The 11,500-nt window shown below is 37.3% G+C and overlaps 1 long non-coding RNA gene across 1 annotated transcript; it reads left to right on the forward strand.

Annotated features, from left to right (window-relative positions):
* On the forward strand, positions 2,380–4,909 carry LOC110267767. The gene is made up of 2 exons (XR_002355675.1): positions 2,380–2,431; positions 4,810–4,909. It is a non-coding gene; the product is annotated as an uncharacterized LOC110267767 (long non-coding RNA).

Raw genomic sequence — 11,500 nt, forward strand, 5'->3', positions numbered from 1 at the left:
TGCAACCGTTTAACAACTGAAACAGTTTGTTCACTGATTTCAAGTTGCTGATTAGCGGGCAAAATACATTTTTCGCTAAGTTGTCGCAAGTTTAATTTAGCGAGCGACTTGGCAACTGCAATCTTGTCGCAAAGTAAAAGCTATATCCTACCTATTTTGTAGCAAATTACTTGCTAATCTCGTTGGAAATCCGTCGCAGAGTTATAACAAATCCAAAACTGATTAAGAAAATTTTATAAGTAACCGGTCGCAATTGAGTCACTAATCAAAAGCTTATTTAGTGAGGAATTAGCGACCATTTAACAACTGATATACTTTTCTCGTTTATTTCATGTTGTTACTAATTTGTCAGAAAAAATATTAGTCCCATGTTGCTTCTAATCACTAACCACTATATACATCCATAGAAAATTCATGAAAAAAATCATTAAAAAAGTAATACAAATTATTTTAATTTATTTATTTTAATATAAGATCATTGATATTTACATAAATATTTTCGTATTTTTTTAAAAAAAATCTTATCTACCTTATAAAATATTTTTTAAAATTTAAATTCTTTTTTAAAAAAATCAAAATGAAAATTTGAAAACAAAATAAAAAAAAAGTAACTCAAAAAACAAAAAAGCATTAAATTTCAAAAATTTAAAACGTACTTATAAGAACTTTTTTTTTATTATTTCAAATAAAAAATTGCGTATAAGCATTATTTCTAATGCTTTAAATCAAAATTTGAAAATTCTATTATCGTTACATGAAAAAACTAAAATGAGCCCTATTATATATACTATATATGAGATTTGAGATTGAGGATTTGAGATTTTGTTATACATTGATGCAAGACGTAATCAATACCTATGCATATGAATAGATTCATATATATATATATATAATACTAACAAACTTGATTTACACATATAATCAAACTTTACAAATAACATATTCAAATTTATAATCATATCACACATATACAAATGTACACTTGCTATCATAATTGTAAAAACCGAATCGGACCGGCCGGTTCGACAAAAAAACCGATGAACCGGATCCTAATCCAGTTCGGTTTACTCCTTGAACCGTTTAAGGAAGAAAACCGGTATGATCCGCTAAGAATCGGATCAAACTGGCAAGAACCGGTGCAAACCGGTCTAACTGAACCGGTCTGCGTGAAAAATTTTTTAAAAATGTCTCCACCAGGTCTCGAACCAAGAACCTTGGAGCAAAAGCAACCTCCACTTGCCACTCAGCCATTGCACTTCTAATTATTTTTTAAATCCAGTTCGGTTTACTCCTTGAACCGTTTAAGAATGAAAACCGATATGACCCAGTAAGAATTGGATCAAACCGGCAAGAACCGGTGCAAACCAGTCTACGTGAAAATTTTTTTAAAATGTCTCCACCAAGTCTCGAATCAAAAACCTTGCCACTCAGCCATTGCACTTCTAATTATTATAATTGTTATTTTATCTTAAATACCTTATAAAATTATTATATTATTAGTACATATTTTACCCTAACCTTAAAGTTTTCAAATAAAACCCTAATTCCATTAATCCCTAAATCAAAACAAGCAAAACACACGCAGAAGGGGAAAAAAAGAAACAGGGAAACAGAGAGGGGAAACGGGAAGAAGAGGAAGGAGAAGAGAAGGACTGAGAGAGGGAGACGGAGAGCTCGAGAGTCAAGGAAGGGGAGGAAGGCTGCTCCCGACATCACTGCCGATTCCGCCTAGACCGCCGCCGTCGCCATTGAGGGAGTCACTGCCGCCGAATCTTAACCGTCGCTGCTGTCAGAAGAACGAACCTGGAAGGAGAAGGACGAGGTCCGTTCTCGCACCGCCCTGCTCCGCCGCCGCCGCTGCCGTCGATTGGGGTCACACCGTTGTTGTTGCGCCCTGTTTTCATTGATAGAGCCACTGTTGAGAGTCTGCCGTCAGAGAAGCATCGTCAGCATTGCTGCTGCGAACTATTTCAGCTACTGCCCTGGTATTGCTCGGTCACCATAGCCTCCTTCGTCCGTCCCTGAATTCTATACCATTTACGACCTATTTTGATTATTGTTATTCTTGCTTGCCGCTTCTGCCTCCGTCAAAGGGAGTGAGAACGCCGTCGAACAGAATGTGAGAAGGGAGAGGAGTTGTATTCTTTCGCTGTCGCCATCGTTGCCGAAACCAAGAAAAATTTACCGGTAACTCTGCTATTTCCATTCTTGAATTTGCACTACTTCCATTTTGTTCCTTAGTTTTTTTCTGTTTTGGTAAGGAAAACCCATGTCTCTGTTTAACACTCCTGCTCTACCTTCTCTGTTTGCTGATGGAACTATCACAGGAGATAGTGTTGATGATAATAAAGAACTGTTAGAGTTGCTGCTGCTCCTGCTAAAACAAAAGAGGGGTTTGCTGCGCTTAATTATCGAATTTCGGCTAATCGAGGTAGGCGGTTTAATTTAAACGGTTTTAATTTATGAATGCCGATAAAGTTTATTGGATAACTGCAAATAGGTATAATAGTTGTGAGTGATTGATTGATTATATGAATGTTGAATTGTGGCTGAGATTGTGATTGGAATGATTGAGATTTTGGTTGGAACTTTGATTGAATTCGTTGATTTTGTGAAATTGATCATGCGTGGTTTATAAATTGTTTGATGAGAGATTGTTGTGAATTTTGTATTTTGATGGATTAAATTGAAATTTTTGTTATTAAACTGGTTATATGATTATTGTAATGGACTTAGTTGATGATTGATTGGAGTTAGGTTTAGAGAATATTTGGAGGAATGAATCTTGAAATGTTGAATTGATTGTTGAGAATTTGAGTTTTGAAATTAAATGGAATCTTTGGAAGTAAATCAGATATTCAACAGTAATCGAAATGATAAGAGAGTAAAAGCTAAGTAAACTAGGATGAAATTCGTTGTTGGAATTTAATTTTGAGAAGTTTGAATTAACTGGAGAATTAGTTGTGATTTTCAAAATTAAACTGAAAAATCTGATTTCCTGCATTATCTTTAAATGAAATCGGTAACTTTGAAAAGCTATAACTAATTCTGTGATGATCGGAATTGCATGAGACCAAGTCTGGATTAAGCTTGGGAATATAAGAAGCTGGACTGGGGAATTTAAGACCTTTTGTTAAGTATATGATTTATGGTGAATTTTTGAGTTATGGTTGTGGAATCTGATTTTTACTGTGAGTGTTTCGAATTGAATTTTGAAATGGAACCAATTTTAAATGAAACTTTAGTCCTATTATTTTAATTCCGTAAAATTTCAGAACGATTGAACTTGTAGTTTTAAAGATATGAATTTTTGAAAGATGATGCATTATGCAGTAAAAGCCAGGTTCTGTTTCCTTAAATTAGTAACTTTGAGAGTTTATAACTTTGGATTCTGGATAGATATTGAGATGGAACTAATTAGAGGTGAAATTTAAGTATGTTTAGCATATGTGATTTAAATTTCAGGGCTGTCAATATTTTAATGAGTAAGTTATGGGATTTGGAAGAGGATATATTCATTAACTTTTAAAACAGAATTCTGCAGAAAATTACTCAACTTCTAAGTTATATAACTCCTTCATTAAAAACGATATTGATCTGGAACCAATTGGAAAAGAAACCTGGATGAGTGAAGTTGAACTCCATTAATTTTTAAGGTTATTGGATTTAACTTGAATTTTATATTGAATTTTAAATATCACATGCTGTTGCTATTTTCTGATTTTAAGACACAGCAGAGCAGTCACAGTTTTGCTTCTATTCCTGAAGTTAGAGTAAGCAAAAAATTATGATTTTTCATTTAATAGAAAGGTTAATCCGAGATGGTCGTATGGATATAAAGTTTGTGTAATTCTGAATTCATTTGATATTTTAAAAACAAAATTGAAATTAGGCTGCCAATGTTGTTTTGGTAACTACCCTCGGTATAGGGTTTAAAAATTGATTTTTACACTATTATCAAGTATTTTGAGAATATATTATTGTGGTACTTGCTGATAAAAGGTTGGTGAAATGTTGAGAAAGAGGGAACCCGTATGAGTGGCTAAGTTCTATTTTTAGAGGAGGTTATGTTCGAATTTTTATAAAAGTATAAGGTTGTAATTAAAACGAATACTTAAGACTTTTTTAAAGACGATAACTTTACTGATTCTTTTGAGAAAAGATTATTTGGTTTATGAGGTTGTTGGCAAGGGAGTGGAAAGAAGGTTAACATCCTCTATTGATTTAGTTGGTTGAACTTGCACAAATTACTACTGTAGATTGATGTTATTGAACCTGTTTTCTGATGCAATCTCTTTTAATGGGAATCAATTGTTTGATTTTTGTCAGTGTTAAATAGTCAATTATTGTCTCTCTTTTTTCAACGTCTATTATCAATTATTCAGCTATTTGCTGGCTCATGCTATTTTCGACTCACCCTGTTCTCTTCTATTGAGAGGAGCTGAAAATGAATCTTGTTTGTGTTTCTTGGTAAAGTTTCTACTTTAATTTCTCATCTTGCTTTCTTCTATTTGATTCTGTTGTTTATCTTGTTTAATTTTTTTAGCGTGCAAACAAGAATCACATGATGTTGTGTAGTGTAGTGCAGTGCCTTTGATTTTGACTGTTGTTGGATTCTTTATAATTCTGAAAATTCTTTTCTTTTCTTTTTTGTTGAATTTCTTGCTACTTCTTTGGTGATCATCTTCTATAAATCCATTTATGGAATTTTTCATCATGGGTTAGTTTGGCTTATAGTTCTATGACCTCATGTATGGACACAATTTTCCATTTTTCTATTGATGCGTGTTGCTTTTCCGTAATCTGCAGAACTAATGAGGTAATCAACACTCAATTGATGGTTTCTCGGTAAATTTTCCAAAAATGGGTCAAGCATTTTTCTCTATATTTCAGCTGGAAACAAAGAGGTTGTTATGGCTTATTGACATTACATTTGCAGTATGTAAATTAAATTATTAGTTTTATTATAGAATTGTAATTTTTTTTACTTTCTAGGATCATGCTTCTTCTGAGGTAATTTCAGTTGAAGTAGATCATTTAGTTCATTGATGAGCAATGAGGGTTCATCCTCCCAAGTCTCATTACCAAACAACTTGGCATTTAGCTTCATGATTGCTCCTAGATATTTAGCAACTTGCTCTTCAGTGATGTCTTCATCCTCTTCAGAGGAAGAATATTCACCAAAGCTCATGAATGACAAAAGGAGGTTCAATGGAATCTCTATGATCTCTGTATAAGCCTCAGATTCCTTTGGTTCCTCAAAGGAAAACTCCTTTCTGTCCAGAGGACGTCCCATGAGGCTTTTCTCACTGGGACTCACGTCCTCCTCACTCTCTCCAGGTTCGGCCACGTTGGTCATGGTTATGGCCTTGCACTCTCTCTTGGGATTTTCTTCTGCATTGCTTAGGAGAGTACTGGGAGGAGTTTCAGTAATCTTCTTACTCAGCTGACCAACCTGTGCCTCCAAATTTCTAATGGAGGACCTTGTTTCATTCATGAAACTTAGTGTGGTCTTAGATAGATCAGAGACTATGGTTGCCAGGCCAGAATGGCTCTGTTCAGAATTCTCTGTCTATTGCTGAGAAGATGATGGAAAAGGCTTGCTATTGCTAAACCTATTTCTTCCACCATTGTTATTGAAGCCTTGTTGAGGCTTCTGTTGGTCCTTTGGTGCACGAAATCGTGATCATTCATTCCTTGGTAACGGCGCTAAAAACTTCATGCGCACGTTCATAATTTTAGTTCTTTATCACAACTTCGCACAACTAACCAGCAAGTGCACTGGGTCGTCCAAGTAATAAACCTTACGTGAGTAAGGGTTGATCCCACGGAGATTGTCGGCTTGAAGCAAGCTATGGCCACCTTGTAAATCTTAGTCAGGCTGATTTAAATGGTTATGGTGAATTGATAATTAAAATATAATTAAAATATAAAATAGGATAGAGATACTTATGCAATTCATTGGTGAGAGTTTCAGATAAGTGTATAGAGATGCTTTTGTTCCTTCTGAACATCTGCTTTCCTGCTGTCTTCATCCAATCATTCCTACTCCTTTCCATGGCAAGCTGTATGTAGGGCATCATCGTTGTCAATGGCAACATCCCGTCCTCTCAGTAAAAATGGTCCAAAATGCGCTGTCACCGCATAGCTAATGATCTGTCGGTTCTCAATCTTATTGGAATAGGATTCAGTAATCCTTTTGCGTCTGTCACTACACCCAGCACTCGCGAGTTTGAAGCTCGTCACAGCCATCCCTTCCCAGATCCTACTCGGAATACCACAGACAAGGTTTAGACTTTTCGGATCTCAAGAATGGCCACCAATAATTCTAGCCTATACCATGAAGACTCTGATCTCACGATCAGGAGGCTAAGAGATACGCATTCAAGCTTGTTTGCATGTAGAACGGAAGTGTTTGTCAGGCACGCGTTCATAAGTGAGAATGATGATGAGTATCACATAATCATCACATTCATCCTGTTCTTGTGTGCGAATGGATATCTTAGAAAAGAAATAGGCTTGAGTTAAATAGAAAAACAATAGTACTTTGCATTAATTCATGAGGAACAGCAGAGCTCCACACCTTAATCTATGGTGTGTAGAAACTTTACCGTTGAAAATACATAAGAACAAGGTCCAGGCATGGCCGAATGGCCAGCCTCCATAAAGGTCTAAGATAGCATAAGACTAATCAAAGATTTTTAATACAATAGTAAAAAGTTCTATTTATACTAAACTAGTTACTAGGGTTTACAGAAATGAGTAAATGATGCAGAAATCCACTTCCGGGCCCACTTGGTGTGCGCTTGGGCTGAGCATTGAAGATTTCACGTGTAGAGGTCTTTCTTGGAGTTAAACTCCAGTTTGTAACCTATTTCTGGCGTTTACCTCTGCTTTGCAACTTGTTTCTAGCGTTTAACTCCAGAATAGGGTAGAAAGCTGGCGTTGAACGCCAGTTTGTGTCATCTAAAATCGGGCAAAGTATGGACTAATATATATTGCTGAAAAGCCCTAGTTGTCTACTTTCCAACGCAATTGAAAGCGCGCCATTTGGACTTCTGTAGCTCCAGGAAATCCACTTTGAGTGCAGGGAGGTCAGAATCCAACAGCATCTGCAGTCATTCTTCAGCATCTGAATCAGATTTTTGCTCAAGTCCCTCAATTTCAGCCAGAAAGTACCTGAAATCACAAAAAAACACACAAACTCATAGAAAAATCCAGAAATGTGATTTTTAATTAAAAACTAAAAAAAATATACTAAAAACTAACTAAATCATACTAAAAACTATGTAAAAACAATGCCAAAAAGCGTATAAATTATCCGCTCGTCACGACACCAAACTTAAATTGTTGCTTGTCCCCAAGCAAATGAAAATCAAATAGGATAAAAAGAAGAGAATATACTATAAATTCCAAAATATCAATGAAACTTAGCTCCAACTAGATGAGCGGGACTAGTAACTTTTTGCCTCTTGAATAGTTTTGGCATCTCACTTTATCCATTGAAGTTTAGAATGAATGGCATCTATAGGAACTCAGAATTCAGATAGTGTTATTGATTCTCCTAGTTTAGTATGTTGATTCTTGAACACAGTTACTTTATGAGTCTTGGCCGTGGCCCTAAGCACTTTGTTTTCCAGTATTACCACCGGATACATAAATACCACAGACACATAACTCTGTGAACCTTTTCAGATTGTGACTCAGCTTTACTAGAGTCCCCAATTAGAGGTGTCCAGGGTTCTTAAGCACACTCTTCTTTTTGCTTTGGACCTCGACTTTAACCGCTCAGTCTCAAATTTTCACTTGACACCTTCACGCCACAAGCACATGGTTAGGGACAGCTTGGTTTAGCCTCTTAGGCCAGGATTTTATTCCTTTTGGGCCCTCCTATCCACTGATGCTCAAAGCCTTGGATCCTTTTTATTACCCTTGCCTTTTGGTTTTAAGGGCTATTGGCTTTTTGCTTTTGCCTTTTTCTTTTTCTTTCTCTTTTTTTTCGCCATTTTTCTTTTCTTTTTTTTCGCAAGCTTTTGTATTCACTGCTTTTTCTCTCTTCAAGAATCAATTTTATGATTTTTCAGATTATCAAGAACATTTCTCCTTTTTATCATTATTTCAAGAGCCAACATATTTAACATTCATAAACAACAATATCAAAAGACATATGCACTGTTCAAGCATTCATTCAGAAAACAAAAAGAATTGTCACCACATCAAAATAATTAAACTAATTTCAAGGATGAATTTTAAATTCATGTACTTCTTGTTCTTTTGTAATTAAAGCATTTTTTATTTAAGAAAGGTGATGGATTCATAGGACATTCATAGCTTTAAGACATACATTTAAATACTAATGATCATATAGTAAAGACACAAACATAAATAAAACATAAGGCATAGTAAACGAAAAACAGGAAAATAAGAACAAGGAGATTAAGGAACGGGTCTACCTTAGTGAGGATGGCGTCTTCCTCTTCTTGAAGAACCAATGGAGCTTTTGAGCTCCTCTATGTCTCTTCCTTGTCTTTGTTGCTCCTCCCTTATAGCTCTTTGATATTCTCTAATCTCATGGAGAATGATGGAGTGCTCTTATCCTTAGTTTCTTCCAATAGTTGTGTGGAGGAAAATGTATCCCTTGAGGCATCTCAGGGATTTCTTGGTGAGGAAATTTCCTCATGCTCTTGTTGAGGTCCATGATCTCTTGTTTGCTCCATCCTTTTCTTAGTGATGGGCTTGTCCTCATCAATGAGGATGTCTCCCTCTATGTCAATTCCAGCTGAATTGCAGAGGTGACAAATGAGGTGAGAAAAGGCTAACCTTGCCAAAGTGGAGGACTTGTCAGCCACCTTGTAAAGTTCTTGAGGTATAATCTCATGAACTTCCACTTCCTCCCCAATCATGATACTATGGATCATGATGGCCCAGTCTATAGTAACTTCAGACCAGTTGCTAGTAGGAATAATTGAGCACTGAATAAACTCTAACCATCCTCTAGCTACAGGCTTAAGGTCCGGTCTTCTCAATTGAACCGGCTTGCCTCTTAAGTCAACTTTCCATTGAGCTCCTTCTACACATATGTCCATGAGGACTTGGTCCAACCTTTGATCAAAGTTGACCCTTCTAGTGTAGAGGCGTGCGTTTTCTTGCATCATTGGCAAATTGAACGCCAGCCTTACTTTTTTCGGACTGAAATCTAAGTATTTCCCCCGAACCATGGTAAGCCAATTCTTTGGATTCGGGTTCACACTTTGATCATGGTTCCTAGTGATCCATGCGTTTGCATAGAACTCTTGAACCATTAAGATCCCGACTTATTGAATGGGGTTGGTGAGAACTTCCCAACCTCTTCTTCAGATCTCATGTCGGATCTCCGTATACTCATTCTTTTTGAGCTTGAAAGGAACCTCAGGGATCACTTTCTTCTTGGCCACAACTTCATAGAAGTGGTCTTGATGGTCCTTTGTGTTGTGTAAAAATAAAGAAGGAATGAGGGGTTTATATAGGAGTGGGGGGGTTTAGGGTTCGGTCATGGGGTTGGGTTTGGAAGGGAAAGGAATTTGAACTTTAGAGGTAGGTGGGGTTTATGGGGAAGAGTGGATAGATGTGAGTGGTTAAGGGTATTTGGGGAAGAGCTATGGAGGTGATTGGTGAAGGGTATTTGGGGAAGAGAGTTATGAAAAGGTGTGAAGAGGAGAGAAGAAGAAGTGGGGTAGGTGGAGATCCTGTGGGGTCCACAGATCCAGTGGGGTCAAGAAATTAACATCCCTGCTCCAATTAGGCGTGTAAAACGCCCTTAGCATGCATGTCTGGCGTTAAACGCCAGCTTGCTGCTTGTGTTTGGCGTTAAACACCCAAATGTAGCCTGTTTTTGGTGTTTAACGCCAGGTTGATGCTTGTTTCTAGTGTTAACGCCAGCTTGGTGCTTGTTTCTGGCGTTAAACGCCAGACAGATGCTTGTTTCTGGCGTTTAAGCACCAGAGTGCTCTTCCTCCAGGGTGTGCTATTTCTAATGCTATTTTTCATTTTGTTTTTGATTTTTCAGTAGTTTTTGTGACTTCACATGATCATCAACCTAATAAAACACGAAATAACAATAAAAATAAAATAGATATAATTAAATAACATTGGGTTACCTCCCAACAAGCGCTTCTTTAATGTCAATAGCTTGACAGTGAGCTCTCAAGGAGCCTCACAGATGTTCAGAGCATTGTTGGAACCTCCCAATACCAAACTTAGAGTTTGACTGTGGGGGCTTTGGTTGACTCTGCAGTGAGAGAAGCTTTTCATGCTTCCTCTCCATGGTTACAGAGGGAGAACCTTGAGTCTTAAACACAAGGTAGTCCTCATTCAGTTGAAGGACCAACTCTCCTCTATCCACATCAATCACAGCTTTTGCTATGGCTAGGAAGGGTCTTCCAAGGATGATGGATTCATCCTCATCCTTTCCAGTGTCTAGGATTATAAAATCAGCAGGGATGTAAAGGCCTTCAACCTTTACTAACACATCCTCTACTTGTCCATAAGCCTGTTTTCTTGAGTTGTCTGCCATCTCTAATGAGATTCTGGCAGCTTGCACCTCAAAGATTCCTAGTTTCTCCATTACAGAGAGTGGCATTAAGTTTATGCCTGATCCCAGGTCACACAGAGCCTTCTCAAAGGTCATGGTGCCTATGTTACAAGGAATTAGGAATTTACCAGGATCCTGTTTCTTTTGAGGTAATTTCTGCCTATCCAATGCATTTAGTTCATTTGTGAGCAAGGGAGGTTAATCTTCCCAAGTCTTATTACCAAATAATTTGGCATTCAGCTTCATGATTGCACCAAGGTACTTAGCAACTTGCTCTTCAGTAGTGTCTTCATCCTCTTCAGAGGATGAATACTCATCAGAGCAAATGAAAGGGCAGAAGCAAGTTGAATGGAATCTCTATGGTCTCTGTATGAGCCTCAGATTCCTTCAGGTCCTCATTGAGTAACCCCTTATTGGTCAGTGAATGTCCCAGGAGGTCTTCCTCACTAGGATTTATGTCCCCCTCCTCCTCTCTGGGTTCGGCCACACCAAGTAACGTTATGGCCTTGCACTCTCTTTTTGGATTCTCTTCTGTATTGCTTGGGAGAGTACTAGGAGGAGTTTCAGTGATTCTTTTACTCAGCTGGCCCACTTGTACCTCCAAATTTCTGATGGAGGACCTTATTTCATTCATGAAACTTAGAGTGGCCTTAGATAGATCAGAGACTATATTTGCTAAGCTAGATGGATTCTGCTCAAAATTCTCTATCTGTTGCTGAGTGGATGATGGAAAAGGCTTGCTATTGCTAAACCTGTTTCTTTCACCATTATTAAAGCCTTGTTGAGGCTTTTATTGATCCTTCCATGAGAAATTTGGATGATTTCTCCATGAGGGATTATAGGTGTTTCCATAGGATTCACCCATGTAATTCACCTCTGCTATTGTAGGGTTCTCCGGATCATAAGCTTCTTCTTCAGAAGATGCCTCTT

Source organism: Arachis ipaensis, chromosome B10 (assembly GCF_000816755.2).
Source record: "Arachis ipaensis cultivar K30076 chromosome B10, Araip1.1, whole genome shotgun sequence".
NCBI lineage: Eukaryota > Viridiplantae > Streptophyta > Magnoliopsida > Fabales > Fabaceae > Arachis > Arachis ipaensis.